Source organism: Oncorhynchus mykiss, chromosome 10 (genome assembly GCF_057628025.1).
Source record: "Oncorhynchus mykiss isolate SJ-2025 chromosome 10, ASM5762802v1, whole genome shotgun sequence".
Lineage (NCBI taxonomy): Eukaryota > Metazoa > Chordata > Actinopteri > Salmoniformes > Salmonidae > Oncorhynchus > Oncorhynchus mykiss.
In genome coordinates this window covers 69,392,501-69,409,819 of record NC_143031.1, presented here as the reverse complement: position 1 = coordinate 69,409,819, position 17,319 = coordinate 69,392,501, and the positions used below count along the sequence as shown (strand labels likewise).

Sequence of the window (17,319 nt, the reverse complement as noted above, 5' to 3'; positions counted from 1 at the left end):
ATAGAGGGAGAGAGATGGGGAGAAGATATGAGGGGGGAGATACTAGAGGAGAGAGGGGGGATAGAGGAAGGAAGATATTAGAGGGAGAGGGGGGGGAAGATAGAGGGAAGATATTAGAGGGTGAAATGGGTGAAAGACTAGAGGAGAAAGGGGGGGGGTGATATTAGAGAGAGAAAGGGGAAGATACTAGAGGAGGGGGAAGATATTAGAGAAAGGGGAAGATACTACAGGAGGGAGAGGGGGTGAATAACTAGACTATAGGAGGGGGTAGCGTGGGAGGAAAGAGTGGTGGTCTGTCTGCCCTGGAGTGGGTAAAATGATGCAACAACCCCTAATCAAGAACGATTGGATTGGAGCAGTTAACTGAGCTTGTAACCACATTACCCCTGACCCTAACCCCACGACTGCCTCCCTCCTAAAGTCCCTCCACCTGCCTCCCTCGGGTGCAGGGCAGTGAGGACATAGCTACATGCAGCACAGGGGGGCTAAGGTGTGGTGCTACAGAGATCAATCCACCACTGGTCTGGAGGTGGGTGGCATGACATCATTCAGTCTGGGTAGGTGGGTGCAGCTTGCCTCTCTCTCTCTCCCTTAAAGGTCAACAAAGCAAGGGAGGGATGTCCCCAAGCTTCTGCTTCTTTAACAAGTGTTCAATTCAACAGCCCTGCTATACCCACACATAGTGACATTTTAACAGCCCTGCTATACCCACACATAGTGACATTTTAACAGGCATTTCATGATGGGTGAAACGTAATAATGTTAATTGAACCGTTCGGTTGTATGCCTCTTAATTGCGTGCTGCGCCTCAAAGTTCTGGAAATCAGCAGCCCTTTTTATTTGTTTGTCTTACCAGACCTGCTTTGAGATGGTGCAGTTATCACCTGATGTTCTTTTCGACTGGACAGGGTGTCCTTACTCCAAGACCATCATTGTATTGTAACAATAATACATTTTTCTTTCATTGAGCTAAATCTGTATCACGATCCATTTTAATGAGTAACTTATATCTAATGACTACCACAGCTGCCCCGCTCCTTGTGTTACTCTGTACTCATTGACGGTCGACCCCAAACTTACCCTAATGATCTAATTCCAACCACTGCCTGAGTGATTCTTACATTTTTTAATAACATTTTTTTTTAAATCAGTCATCACCGCTTTGTTTGGGAACTGTGATCTATTTTTGCTTGCTGCTGTTACAGTACGTTCTGGTGTTTGGAGGCCAATCCAGGAAAAGAGGTGACGTCATGATGCTATCGCTTACAATGCTCTCTCTCAACTCCCAGATGTACACACGTGTGTGTGTGTGTGTGTGTGTGTGTGTGTGTGTGCGTGCGTGTCTCGTGAGAGATGACCTCATCACTGCACTCCAGTAAAACAACATCCATGTAATCTAGCAGATTTAGCGTGAATATTTGCCCCATTGTGACCCCTACTATGAAAGCAGATCCATATTTAGTATGACATACAGTACTGTACTATATCAGTGTTGTGTTCTGTGTTTATATCAGAGATAGAATAGTGCTGGATGTACAGCATGAGATGATTAGCTTTAGGGTGTTCTGTCATCACAAGGCTATAGTTACATCATCCATTTCCTCCACTTCCTCTATTAAAGATCCGTTAACTGGTTGAGGAGAACCTTGCACGGTACATCTTGTCACCCCTGACATCACCTCACAAGAATATTGTGTATAACCCTCCGTAAATTAAATCCATTACCCCATTCCCCTTAATGCAGCTTCTGAATGAGCGTTGTGTGCTACCGCGTTGTGTCATCTCCAAAGGCCTTGAAGAATGTTCTGTGGTCTTCTAATCACATCCGTAACACCAAACGTGGATGGGTCATGAGATGTATGCCTGAAAGTGAAGGTCTATCTGAGAATTCACCGGCATGTCTAATAAAATACAACACATCTCACAGTTAGGAGATGCCCAGTGTGTCACCTTCCCTTCTCTGTTGTAGCCCACAAACCCATCGCTTCAGGGTGGATCCTTGACTGACAGCCGTGAGCTGCTGTCTGATGCTGACTATTCCATTCATCCACCAAGTGACCGTGGCAGCTGACGCTTCTCCCCAAAAGTGACCCCCCCCCCAACCCGCCAAACCCTGGGGACAGGGGCAGCCCAGACCACCCTCCTTGGTGCCCTGCCTTGGGGGCCTCTTCTGCGGTATAGTTGGGGTGGGGGTGGGGGGCAGGCGACCAGCCCCAACCGTGATTTTTAGACACAGCCGACAGTCTGCCATCTCAGTTTACATACAGCGGGTTCACAAATAGCACATTGTCCTCAGAGACAAACGGCAATCACCAGCGGACCTGTGATCAGATCAGAGGGGTGAGGAGAGAGGTGTGGCGAGGAGAGAGGAGTGGCGTGTGTGTGTGTGTGTGTGTGTGTGTGTGTGTGTGTGTGTGTGTGTGTGTGTGTGTGTGTGTGTGTCCTTACAGGCTGGGGTTTGAGTCATACTGGAGAAGTGACATAGTAGGGTACTACTGATGCATTCTGTTGTTGCATACCATGTGTGTGCACGTGCCAGTGGATAGCTGTGTGTGCATGTGTCTGCCTTGTTATTTTGCAATTTAGAGAGTCATGGTGACAATAGCCAATGATATATACACAGCAATATGCTTGTTGTGGTCACTGACATGAGTGAGTGACACCTGAATGTTTCAGTATGCTACTGAGGAAGGCTTTAGGGCATTGTGCTGTGCAGTGACTGGATGGAGATAGTAATCCCTCAGCCCGTAGAGAGACCGTTTTAATATTACCACTCCCAACATTATTTCTAGAAGGACTAGTGGAAAGCTGCGTCGAGAGAGGCGCCCGTTTGAAATGCGAGCTGGCCGATACACTGCCTGCCAGAATGCCTGTCGTTACTGAAAAACCTACCAGGCCTGCCAAAGTCCTCCGGTGGGGTGGGGGGGTGGGGGGGGGCAACGTCCCCACTCGCACCACCCGCCCGGTCTCACTCTCATCTAAACACGTCTGTCATCGTTCATCGTAGAGCATTCTGATGCCCGTGCCAATTCATGGACGTCTATGGAACGCTGTGCTGCAATCCAACCTTCCAGTTATGCTCTTCCTCATGCCGTCTAGCCTAGAGACAGGCTGAGTTCCAATGCTTTTAAATGGGCCAATGGCACGGCTGTCCTCATGACCTCTGATCTCAAACAACTAAGTGAAATCAAAGTGGCTGGCCATGCGCCCACAACATTAAGTGTATGATATTAAATGCCCACAGTCACTAACCATTGGTTCCACCTCTTATTGGTTCCCACCTATCGCGTCTAATTTTAGCCATTTTATATCAGTGGTCACTAAGGAGTGGACGGACAGGTTTAAGATGAAAACAGGTGTACCAGGATCATAAGACTCACTATACCAGTGATGTCAATGCCTCACGCTACTAACCATTGGTTCCCACCTTTGGTTACCCACCTATCGTCTTATTTTAGATCAGTGGTCACTGGTCACTAAGGAGTGGACCGATAGGTTTAAGACTGAGTCGGGTGTAGTAGGTTATCTTAGGTCTGGGTCAGATATACATTGAACCTTTTTCTTGTTGGTTAGGTTTGGTCTCGGGAAGAGCTGATCCTGGATCTGTGCTTAGAAAGCAACGCCTTCCATTATTTAGTACACAGGCAGTGTGTGTTTGTGTGTGTGTGCGTGCATGCCTGTGTTTGTGTGCTAAAGAGAGATGGGAAGGTGACGACCTCTCCAATAGATCTTTTCTCTTCTCCGTCACTCCGAGGTATCCAGCTGTGTGATGACCTAACAATAGGACCTGTCATAGAACATCTCAGGAAAGAAAAAGACACACACACACACACACACACACACACACACGCACACACACATCACTAGAAATAATGGTGGTGAGACAGCATGTAGAAGATATGGGGGTTGACTCTATTTCCCAGTTCTTCCCGTAGTCCTGCTTTCATGAAATCTCTAATGACTTTTACTATGATATTACAGTTCAGATGCATTTTCCTTTTCTTGTGTTAACAGTTTCTGAAGAACAATATAAGGTACCCATTGACTATATGAGTAGACAAATGAGTTTAATCAAAATTAGGATGAGTCAAACATTCTGTCATTCTATTCCACACCGATCTCAACAAACCATTTCTGTTTGGACCTCGCTTTGTGCACAGGGGCATTGTCATGCTGAAACAGTAAAGGGCCTTCTTCAAACTGTTGCCACAACGTTGGAAGCACAGAATGGTCTAGAATGTCATTGTATGCTGTAGCGTTAAGATTTCCCTTCACTGGAACTAAGGGGCCTAGCTTGAACCATGAAAAACAGCCCCATTACCATTATTCCTCCTCCACCAAACTTTACAGTTGGCACTATGCATTGGGCAGGAAGCATTCTCCTGGCATCTGCCAAACCCAGATTTGTCCGTCAGACTGCCAGATGGTGAAGCGTGATTCATCACTCCAGAGAACACGTTTCCACTGCTCCAGAGTCTAATGGCGGCGAGCTTACCACTCCAGCCGACTCATTGCGTGTGGTGATCTTAGACTTGTGTGTTTAGAACTCAGTAGGGAGTGTTGCAACCGAGGACAGATGATTTTTACGTGCTTTGTGCTTCAGCACTCGGTGGTCTCATTCTGTGAGCTTGTATGGCCTACCACTTCGTGCTGAGTCTGTGTTGCTCCTTGATGCTTCCACGTCACAATAACAGCACTTAAAGATTGACCGGGGCAGCTCTAGCAGTGCAGAAATTTAACAAACTGACTTGCTGGAAAGGTGGCATCCTATGACGGTGCCACGTTGAAAGTCACTGAGCTCTTCAGAAAGGCCATTCTACTGTCAATGTTTGTCTATGGAGAGTGCATGGCCGTGTGCTTGATTTTATACACCTATCAGCAACGGGTTTGGCTGTATTAGACAAATCCACTAATTTGAAGGGGTGTCCACATACTTTTGTATATATAGTGTATATCAGCAAATGCACACATTCTTTTGCAATCAAGTAATCAAAATAATTTGTAAAGGTTCTGATTCAAATAGGTTTGATAAATTGATTACAATTATGCTTACACTGATAGTCTGTCTGGAACAGAACATGTGCATTGTTTTATCTCTGTGTTTATCAGATATGATGGTGCCATAATGCAAATATTTGCCTAAGGGTGGCTGCCAGCTTTGCAAACAAATTAATTTACAGTATTTGGACAGTGAGTTGCAGTCTGTAAAAGTACAGAACAAGAGAGAGCAAACAGACACTGTTGCTGCTCTAAAACAGCAAAGTAATCTAATTTGCTGACAATTTTATTCTAATTCAGGGCTCCTCCGAGAGTCCTTGTCTTTTCTCCTCAACTGCTCCCAACACGCTCGCGCATCGCACTGTTTTCCCAGATTTCACTTCACGTTCACGTGCAGCTTGCTCTCGCCTCACTCAGACATTCTGTCGCCAGCCCCGTGACGTAACCTGCGCTAGTAACTTCCACTTTCAGCGGTTTTCCTCCGCCGCTAGTAGTCCTGAGGAGAATCTAGTTCCACCGGCTTGTCTCTGTTTGCTGCCGGCGGCGATTCCCTCCAATTTGCCAAATAGCCATGTCAAACTTGACCGGTGAAAATTCTTGACCGGTAAAAAATCTTCGAAATTTAACATCATTCATCTCAAAAGGAAGATCTATTTAGCCTATTTCTCATCAATTATGTCAATGGTAATTTTATGATAATGACAGGTCCACTGTCATCATGGCATAAACCTATTCTATTCTGTTCTATTCCAGTATGTTATATTATATTGTAGTCTATCATGTCATATTCTAGTGTATTATATTCTTTGCTTCATTTTCTTACAGGCTTCCAGATGTTGGCTAGGCTATGGTGCACTATCCCACAATTGTAAACTATCAGTAATTATTATTAGCCTATGTATTGAGCCTATTTATCAATTCAGTCAATACATATAAAATGGGTTTATGTCTGCAGTCTAGTATCATCTCTCTCACACAAATCTGAGAGAGGAAATTAAACTTAATGTTCCTGTCGTCCAGCCTGCCTGCTGCCTGCCTGATACCCTAACGTCTATTTTCATGCATTAGCATGCAGTATTAATGAGATGGTTTGATGAATCGTTGCAGCTTCGTTCTCTCTGACAGTGCAACAATCAAAATGAGGGTTGATACAAACTAAGCCGTCTTTCCCCACATTTAACACAGGCCCATTGTTGTTAAGTTGTAACACAGCTGTCATTCTCCACTTTACTTTAAAACACTGTCTTTAGGCCTAGCCCCTAGAGCAAGGTGTTCATTTGAGATGGTAGCCTATATGAGGACATGACAGAACATGCTCTTTGTGTTGACACTTGCCTTAGACACTTTAGTTCTCCCGAGTACATAAATAGTGCTTATCGCGCCACAATCAAAGAAGGGGAACTAAGAACAAGCTTAGCACAGATCAGTTCAAAAGTTCAGATCAGTTCCATCAGATAACCACACCAGTGTTATCGGGGTCTCTCTCATATTTGCAAGAGATTACTGATCCAGAAGGTGTATTTTTAACTTGCTTATATTAGGTCTATAGTAAATTGGCATATTCTGGTAACTGAATATATACTGAACAAAAATATAAACGCACCATGTAAAGTGCTGATCCGATGTTTCATGAGCTGAAATAAAAGATCCCAGAAATGTTCCATATGCAGAACAAATGTATTTCTCTTAAATGTTGTGCACACATTTGATTACATCCCTGTTCGTGAGCGTTTCTCATTTGCCAAGATAATTCGTCCACCTGACAGGTATGGCATATGAATAAGTTGATTAAACAGCATGATCATTACACAGGTGCACCTTGTGCTGGGGGAATAAAAGGCCACTCTAAAATGTGCAGTTTTGTCACACAACACAATGCTACAGATGTCTCAAGTTTTGAGGTAGCGTGAAATTGGCATGCTGACTGCAGGAATGTCCACCAGAGCTGTTGGCAGAAAATTAAATGTTAATTTCTCTACCACAAGTCACCTCCAACGTCGTTTTAGAGAATTTGGCAGTACGTCCAACCGGCCTCACAACCGCAGACCACATTGTAACCACGCCAGCCCAGGACCTCCACATCCGGCTTCATCACCCGAGGGATCGTCTGAGACCATATATATTTCTGTCTATAATAAAGCCCCTTTGTGGGGAAAAACTAATTCTGATTTCCTGGGCATGGCTCCCAAGTGGCCCTTCCAGGCCCACCCATGGCTGCGCCCTGCCCAGTCATGTAAAATCCATTGATTAGGACCTAATTTATTTATTTCAATTGACTGATATCCTTATATGAACTGTAACTCTGTAAAATCTTTGAAATTGTTGCATGTTGTGTTCATATTTTTGTTCAGTATAATATAAGAATGTATATGTATACATGCTTGACTGTAAGTAACTTTGAATAAAAGCGTCTGCTAAATAGCCTAAACTACTATATTATATAGTATTACACCAGAATAACCTACGTTTTTATGTCGATTATATGCATTAATTTATAATTTATTCTATGCATTCCTTCGACAAGAAATTATCACAATCTTTATTGACAGTGTGTGAATGTGTGTGGCCATTTTGTTGAATCCGCAATACATCAATGGCAATTAATGTATCTTTTGAATAAATGCAACTGTTCATCAAAAACAGCTGTGCCAATCCATCTGCAAAAATGTTCTGCTATCTAATCACAATGAATCAAACCCTCAAAAATGTTCACAGCTTTGTAAAATAAATATGCTAAATGTACTTCTTTTCTCATTCATGCAATTTGCACATAAAAGATGCAGCACATAACTGTATATTTTAACAAGAAACAGGAGTCAGACGAGTGTATAGTCCTCTACAGGCAATCAACTTGGCTAGAGTCTCCACTGCCAAAATAGCAAAAGAGCTAGCCCTCTTTTTAAAAAAACTCCACGAAAGAATACAGTGTTTTAGTTACATAATCCATTCCACAGTGCATGAAAATGTTAGATGTGTAAAAGTAGGTCTTGTTATTCACGGACCGCCCCAAACTGTATCCCGCGGCATGATACTGGCGCTCCGCGGAGGGTGCGACGGCCCAGCGACTCCCTGACGCCAGCGCGAGGAGACCAGAGACAGGCAGCTGTATAGTATGGGAGCGTTGAGAGCGAGCTTGATAGATGTTTATAAGGTACTGTAAACTTTATTTTTCACCCGTCAAAACATCAACAATCTTGGGGGAATGAGTATGTTCGGTTGACTAGATCTATTGCTTATAAGAAAATAGTATTTGCAACTTTTTAAAAGGGATAGAGACAGTGAAAATGTATTTTGAAGCTTCAAACTTTTCTGTCTATCATATTTGGCAACAGAGATTGATTGGCAATTAACGTTAGTAGAATGTGGGATTAATTTCATATTTGTAACATTGTATTGTCGTGTATTCTACAGTTGGAACACGTACTTGTGAACAATATTAATAGTGTGTGTGCACAATGTGTGTATTTCAATGTGTCAGTCTGCTTTGATGGTTAACCTTTGTGATGCATTGTGTTGGTATGATGTTTGATATCAGTCTGTCCATCTGTATTTGTTGTGATTAAATCTAATATGCTACTGATGTAGGCCTCTTGTACTCAGAAATAGTATCAACATCACATTTGTGACACACATGTTAACTTTCCATCTGTAAATGTCATGCAGATTATTTGATCTAAATTCATGCATCATGGATGTAGCAGCAAAACCAAGATGCAAAACCAAGATTTGCGATATTTAATTGGATATTAACAGTGATCTTCATCTCAACGTCAGTGTCCATTTGGAGGGAAGCTGTGTCTCATTGCTAAATTACTTGCTTTAAATAATCAACATAGGCTATCTATCTTTTCCATCGTGTGTGTTTGCGCGCGCGTGCACATGCGTGTGTTAGGGTGCGTGCATTGTGTGCACATATGTATGTGTGTGTGTGTGTGTGTGTTCCATGTCTCATGGATGCAGAGCGAGCCTGTGTGACTGTGAGACCCTGAGCAGCAGGGCCAGATCTCCTGACATCATTGAAGATGACATATCAGATTACTCAAAGGACTGGAATTTGTCCTTGTCCATGATTTAGTACAATTGTTGAATCCTGCAGCATTCTTGTCAAATTCAGGTTTGTGTTTTATTATAAATGAACTATTTGTTTCTGTTTTTTTGTTGTTGTGGGGCACACTGTAGACTGACAGTTTGGCTTTATTCAAACTTTTAAATAGATATAACGATTGTGATGCAATGCCTGTGTTACATAGTTATAAAGATGTGATATTTCTGCAATGGTCTGATAACAGATAGCTGTTGGGTTCGCTAAAGACAGGATAATAGAAGGAGTGAAAGGGACATGTGTACTGTATCTCTAAATCCTAGTGTTGATAGTGATATTGATCATTCATATGCAATATTATCTCAGAGAATGGGGTATTTTTATTAGCTTAAGACATTTAACCTAGATCTTATACAGAGGAAATGGCACATTTCTCAGTTCCTCTTCTGTTCATCTATAGGTGGACATCTCCTGTATTCAGTCTGGTACAGCACATGGTGGACTTGGAGAGACATTTCCCCCTTATAGGAATAAACAAGCTAACCACATTCCAGTCTCCAGCCATAACATCATTCTCCATTCAGACAGAGGCATCCTCAGAATAGCCCTTCTCTATATGTCCGACCCATCCCAGACCCCTCATGATGTGTTGGCCTGAGGTGTCCTCCCGACCATCCCAACCACCACAAACACAACGCTTACCCCAAATGCCTGGGATGGTTGGGATAGCTGATTGAAAGCCCATGTGTTGGTTACAGTGGGTGAGTTATGTTTGTGGCTAACGTGAGGTGTGGTGGATGTGTGTGCGTGTGTGATAACTGACCCTAGATTTGTGTAGACCTCCTGGGTCAATGCTGTGTGTAGTCACCAAGGGCAAAACCTCTCCGTCTTCCTGTCTGTCTGTCTGTCTGTCTGTCTGGTTATTTCTGTCTACTGTAGAGGCTGGGGAGGTATGGTTGTTTGGGTGTTGTGGTGTCGTGGGTAGGCCTAGTTCGTGAGGGCTTGCGTGCCGAAACACATTTAGAATTTTGATGTGCAGTTTTGGTACTTGATGATTGTTATCTGTGTATTAATGAACACATAATACATGGAATAGACACACCTCGTCCATGGCGATGGGTCAGGCCACACAGAGTGAGAGGGAGACAGCACAACGAGGCCATACAGTCACTATTTGTGTTGGGCTGCTGAGCTGACAGTTAGAGGGAACACTCTTGTGTGAAGTGGAAGGTTTACGCCGAGAGGCTAGACAGTGTGTGTATTAACGAGAATTTGCATCCCCCTTCTCTCTCCTCCCTCGTTCCTCTCTCTTTCTCCTCACTCTTTCCCCCTCTCTCTTACCCTCTCTCTCTCCCTCTTTCCTCCCTCGGCCTCTCTGTTCACTCTTTTTCTCTCTCTCAGACACACTTGCACATGCACGTACACACAAACGTACACACGAACGCACGCATGCACACACACCCTCCTCTTCCATCCCTCTCTCCTCTATTCGTTATCTCTCTCCATCTCTTTATCCCCCTCTCCTCTCCTCTTTACCTCTCTTCATCCCTCTCTCCTCTATTCGTTATCTCTCTGCATCTCTTTATTCCTCTCTCCATCCACTCCTCCCTTCATAGCCAGCGACTCAATTGAGTGGGGGCTAATGGAGGCCCCGTCCAGGCCCTGCTGATAAATAATGTAACTTCTTTATAATGCCCCGTCTCTGGGGAGAGAGCAGAGAGCATCATTACTGGCTCCTCATCCTACAGCCCCGGCCCCTAAATTGATTAACAGCACTGACTGAAGCAGCTAGCGCAAAATGATCAATGGGGTTGGTAGGGATTGGTGGCTAGCAGCTAGAGCAGGCTTGAAATGGCACAGGTCAGGCTAACAGGCCTTGTCAATGACATGTGATCATGGGCTAACCTATTAGATCCCTCTGACTCCCATTAACTCCTGGCTATGCTAACTACTCACCAATGGGTTAGCGTTCCAGAGTTCCAGAGTAGGGCACAACAACACCGGCCCTATTCTATACAGTCCAGAGTAGGGCACAACAACACCGGCCCCATTCTATACAGTCCAGAGTAGGGCACAACAACACCGGCCCCATTCTATACAGTCCAGAGTAGGGCACAACAACACCGGCCCCATTCGATACAGTCCAGAGTAGGGCACAACACCGGCCCCATTCTATACAGTCCAGAGTAGGGCACAACACCGGCCCCATTCTATACAGTCCAGAGTAGGGCACAACAACACCGGCACCATTCTATACAGTCCAGAGTAGGGCACAACAACACCGGCCCCATTCTATACAGTCCAGAGTAGGGCACAACACCGGCCCCATTCTATTTTGACTGGTCCACAGACAACCCCATATGAGCATTGTCTGTTTCAAGCGTGAATACAATCCATTTTTCCTTTTTCATACAGTAATTGTCACGTTCTGACCTTAGTTCTTTTGTTATGTCTTTGTTTTAGTATGGTCAGGGCGTGAGTTGGGTGGGTTGTCTATATTAGTTTTTCTATGATTTGCTATTTCTGTGTTTGGCCTGGTATGGTTCTCAATCAGAGGCAGCTGTCAATCGTTGTCCCTGATTGAGAACCATATTTAGGGAGCCTGTTTTCTATTGTGTTTCGTGGGTGATTATTTTCTGTCTTTGTGTATGTCACCAGACAGGACTGTTTCGTTTCGTATCATTCTCGTTGTTATTTTTGTTTTAGTGTTCTGAGTTGAATAAATATCGTCATGACGCTGTACAACGCTGCGCTTTGGTCTGATCCTTGCTAGTCCTTGTCAGAAGAAGAGGACGAGCGTGACAGTAATGCTGATCAAACTCTGATCATATATCGGTCATACATTATAGATCCTCCTCAGGTTGGAGATTAGTAGATTCTAATGATGGCAATTGACAGAAGAAACGTCCTGTCTTTTTTTGACTGAAATAGCTAAATAAAACATACCGTTTTTAATTGTGAGTGAAAGTCACACCTATTCCCTTCAGATCCTCATGTTTGGAAATACCCAAGTAAGGTCTGGACTGGAGAAATCCAGAAGATCTAATCCAAGTGTATGATGTTGTTGACAGTAGGTGATTGTGTAGAGAGCCCTGTCTGTCCAGATGTTCCTGTTACAGTCTATCACTCTCTACTTTCCTGGAATCCTCCATCTGAATTGGATTACGAGTTGTTTTTTTTGCAGCTGGTCTGGAGCGTGTGGTGAGATGGGCTGTCGACTAACTGACTGACTGTCTGAGTGACTGATTGTCTGAGTGACTGACTGTCTGAGTGACTGACTGACTGACTGTCTGACTATCTGCCTGACTTACTGACTGACTGTCTGACTGAGTGACTGTCTGACTATCTGACCGACTTACTGACTGACTGTCTGAGTGACTGTCTGAGTGAGTGACTGACTGTCTGAGTGAGTGACTGACTGACTGACTATCTCACCGACTTACTGACTGACTGTCTGACTGACTATCTGACCGACTGTCAGACTATCTGACCGACTATCTGACTGTCTGACTGACTCTGACAATCTGACCGATTGTCTGACTATCTGACTGACTGACTCTCTGACCAACTGTTTGACTGACTGTCTGTTTGACTGTCTGACTGGCCCATCAAAGCAGGGTTGTGTTTGAGATTGACAGACAAGAGCTGTCTTTGGTATTGAGTTGTGTATCATTGCTTTTTAGTTTGATCTCCTTTTCCGTTCATGGAAAGGGAATCTCATCCCAGAATGGCGGGAAACAGGGAAACCTGTTAGAGAGAGAATGGTTTATTTCAAATTCAATAATTTACCATTTACAAAGTCATAAATACACAATAAATCTACAACTTAAAAATACATATTTTCTGGTACTGTAACGTACAGTACCAGTCAAAAGTTTGGACACACCTACTCATTCAAGGGTTTTTCTTTATTCTTTACTATTTTCTACATGTAGAACAAGTGTGAAGACATCAACACTATGAAATAACACATATGGAATCATGTAGTAACCAAAAAAGTGTTAAACAAAACAGATTATTCAAAGTAGCCACACTTGGCCTTGATGACAGCTGTTCACACTCTTGGCATTCTCTCAACCAGCTTCACGAGGTAGTCACTTGTGACAAAGTAGGGGTGGTATACAGAAGATAGCCCTATTTGGTAAAAGACGAAGTCCATATAATGGCAAGAACAGCTCAAATAAGCAAAGCTCAAATAAGCAAAGAGAAATGACAATCCATCATTACTTTTAAGACATGAAGGTCAGTCAATCTGGAACATTTCTAGAAAGTTTGAAATTTTCTTCAAGTGCAGTCGCAAAAAACATCCAGCGCTGTGATGAAACGGGCTTTCTTGAGGACCACCACAGGAAAGGAAGACCCAGAGTTACCGCTGCTGCAGAGGATAAGTTCAGAGAGAAGAGACCTGCTTGGGCCAAGAAACACGGGCAATGGACATTAGACAGGTAGAAATCTGTCCTTTAGATGTGTTGGAGAGTGAAGGAAAAGTAGCCAACAAGTGCTAAGCATATGTGGGAACTCCTTCAAGACTGTTGGAAAAGCATTCCAGGTGAAGCTGGTTGAGAGAATGCCAAGAGTGTGCAAAGCTGTCATCGAGGCAAAGCGTGGCTACTTTGAAGAATCTAAAATATAACACTTTTTTGGTTACTACATGATTCTATGTGTTATTTCATAGTTTTGATGTCATCACTGTTATTCTACAATGTAGAAAAGAAAAACCCTTGAATGAGTAGGTGTGTCCAAACTTTTGACTGGTACTGTATATGTATACCGCACAGAAGCTGGTGGCACCTTAATTGAGGACAACGGGCTCGTGGTAATGGAGTGAGTGGAATTTGTGGAATGGTACTATGTGTTTGATTCCATTCCACCTGCGCCGTTCCAGCTATTATTATGAGCTGTCCTCCACTCAGCAGTCTCCACTGGTATACAGAATACATGTAAAGGTCAGGTAAAGATCACATAACAACACTGAGACAACGTTTTTACCATCCCTTTCCAATCATAACCCTTCCCATCCCCCTGTCCACCCATGGAAAAGTCAAGAGAGAGAGAGACATCTGTCCTCTCTTCTTCAGTCCTCTGAATGTTCTCCCTCTCCACCTGTGGAGAGACCTGCAGGCCTAAACTGGAAGTGACATTGCTGCTATGCAGGTGGTGGTGATGACAGAGACAGAGAGAAAGACATAAATATTACTAGAAAATATTTCTATTCATGAAAATCACAAGTGAAATATACTGAGACACAGCTTAGCCTTTTGTTAATCATCCTGTCATCTCAGATTTTCAAAATATGCTTTACAGCCAAAGCTAGACAAGCATTTGTGTAAGTTTATCGATAGCCTAGCATAGCATTTTGTCCAGCTAGCAGCAGGTAACTTGGTCACGGAAGTCAGAAAAGCAATCAAATTAAAACGTTTACCTTTGATGAGCTTCGGATGTTTTCACTCACGAGACTCCCAGTTAGATAGCCAATGTTCATTTTTTCCAAAAATATTATTTTTGTAGGCGAAATAGCTTCGTTTGTTCTTCACATTTGGCTGAGAAATCGACCGGAAATTACGGTCACGGAAACGCCGAAAAATATTCCAAATTAGTTCCATAATAATTGACAGAAATGGCAAATGTTGTTTATAATCAATCTTCAAGGTGTTTTTCAAATATCTATTCGATAATATATCCACCGGGACAATTGGTTTTTCAGTAGGACCGATTGGAAAAATGGCTACCTCTGTATTTTACGCGAGAGTCACTCTGAGAGCCATCAGGTGACCACTTACACAATGTAGCCGCTTACGGGTATTCTTCAACATAAATGCGTAAAACTACGTCACAATGCTGTAGACACCTTGGGGAATACGTAGAAAAAGTAATCTGGTTGATAGCCCATTCACTGCTCAATAGGGACGCATTGGAACGCAGAGCTTTCAAAACACGAGGCACTTCCGGATTGGATTTTTCTCAGGCTTTCGCCTGCAATATCAGTTCTGTTATACTCACAGACAATATTTTTACAGTTTTGGAAACTTTAGAGTATTTTCTATCCTAAGCTGTCAATTATATGCATATTCTAGCATCTTGTCCTAACAAAATATCCCATTTACTTTGGGTACGTTATTTTTCCAAAAATGAAAATACTGCCCCCTAGTCACAACAGGTTTTAACAAACTATAGTTTTGGCAAGTCGGTTAGGACATCTACTTTGTGCATGACACAAGTCAATTTTCCAACAATTGTTTACAGACAGATTATTTCACTTATAATTCACTGTATCACATTTCCAGTGGTCAGAAGGTTACACACACTAAGTTGACTGTGCCTTTAAACAGCTTGGAAAATTACAGAAAATTATGTCATGGTTTTAGAAGCTTCTGCTAATTGACATAATTTGAGTCAATTGGAAGTGTACCTGTGGATGTATTTCAAGGCTTACCTTCAAACCCAGTGCTTCTTTGCTTGACATCATGGGAAAATGAAAAGAAATCCAAGACCTCAGAAAAAAAATTGTAGACCTCCACAAGTCTGGTTCATACTCGGGAGCAATTTCCAAATGTCTGATGAAGGTACCATGTTCATCTGTACAAACAATAGTACACAAGTTTAAACACCATGGGACCACGCAGCCGTCATACCGCTCAGGAAGTTGACGCGTTCTGTCTCCTAGAGATGAACGTACTTTGGTGCGAAAAGTGCAAATCAATCCCAGAACAACAGCAAAGGACCTTGTGAAGATGCTGGAGGAAACAGGTACAAAATTATCTATATCCACAGTAAAACGAGTTCTATTCTGACATGTCACATTCTTAAAATAAATTGGTGATCCTAACTGACCTAAAACAGAGATTTTTTTTACTAGGATTAAATGTCAGGAAATGTGAAAATCTGAGTTTAAATGTGTTTGGCTAAGGTGTATGTAAACTTCCTACTTCAACTGTACTTCCTCCCATATGGCTGAAACACAATGCTGCTCCAATGTGGTGTCATGGGAGTGGGCCTGGCCCTGGTCAGCAGCAGGCCAGACAGAGGATATCTGCCCTCAAGCCCAGGTTTACCTTGATGTGGCTTATCTCTCTCTTTCTCCATCTGTCTCTCTCTCACACACACACACACACACACATGCGCACACACACACACACACACACACACACACACACACACACACACACACACACACACACATACAATAAAACACATACCCTCGCATACATACCTCTCCCCTCCCCTTACACTGCTTTTTAAATGAGTAAATGTGTTTGCGCGGCTAGGCTAAATATAGGAGGAGCTTTCAGCTTCCCTGTTAGAGTGGTTAGCAATAGCAGGCCTCCAATGGCACCCCGCCACACACACACACACACACACACACACACACAGCTGTTATAAACAGCACCTGTTCTCACAGAACCATCACTGCCTGTTAGTCTGTAGTAGTAGTACTAGCAGTAGTACTAGTAGTAGTAGTAGTAGCAGTAATAATAGTAGTAGTAGTAGCAGCAGTAGTAATGGTAGTAGTAGTAGTAGCAGTAATAATAGTAGTAGTAGTAGCAGCAGTAGTAATGGTAGTAGTAGTAGTAATAGTAGTAGAAGTAGTAGTAATAGTAGCAGTAGTAGTAGTAGTGGCAGTAGTAATAGTAGCAGTAGTAGAAGTAGTAGTAATGGTAGCAGTAGTAGTAGTAATAGTAGTAGTCATTGTAGCAGTAGTAGTAGCAGCAGCAGTAGTAATAGTAGGAATAGTAATAGTAGTAGCGGTAGTAATAATAGTAGTAGTAATAGTAGCAGTAGTAATAGTAGCAGCAGCAGTAGTAATAGTAGGAATAGTAATAGTAGTAGCGGTAGTAATAATAGTAGTAGTAATAGTAGCAGTAGTAATAGTAGTAGTAGCAGTAGTAGTAGTAATAGTAGTAGTCATTGTAGCAGTAGTAGTAGCAGCAGCAGTAGTAATAGTAGTAGCAGTAGTAATAGTAGGAATAGTAATAGTAGTAGCGGTAGTAATAATAGTAGTAGTAATAGTAGCAGTAGTAATAGTAGCAGTAGCAGTAGTAGTAGTAATAGTAGTAGTCATTGTAGCAGTAGTAGTAGCAGCAGCAGTAGTAATAGTAGTAGTAGTAGTAATAGTAGCAGTAGTAGTATTAGTAGGAACAGTAATAGTAGTAGCGGTAGTAATAGTAGTAGTAGTAGCAGTTGTAATAGTAGTAGTAGTGGTAATAGTAGTAGTAGTAGTAGCAGCAGTAGTGGTAATAGTAGTAGTAATAGTAGCAGCAGTAGTAATAGTAGTAGTAGCA

General features: G+C 42.8%; 1 protein-coding gene across 5 annotated transcripts in view; it reads left to right on the top strand.

Annotated features, from left to right (window-relative positions):
• The first annotated feature begins 7,950 nt into the window (after positions 1 to 7,950).
• Positions 7,951 to 17,319, top strand: part of smad1 (SMAD family member 1) — a 24,915-nt gene continuing 15,546 nt past the window's right edge. Inside the window, exons 1-2 of one of the 5 annotated variants that reach the window (XM_021619417.3) lie at positions 8,059 to 8,149; positions 9,501 to 9,801. The gene's annotated coding sequence lies outside the window, so the exon portion shown is untranslated. Of the gene's footprint in view, positions 8,150 to 9,500; positions 9,802 to 17,319 lie in introns of all 5 variants that reach the window. The other 4 variants (XM_090187630.1, XM_021619416.3, XM_021619419.3 and 1 more) reach the window with 4 other exon arrangements.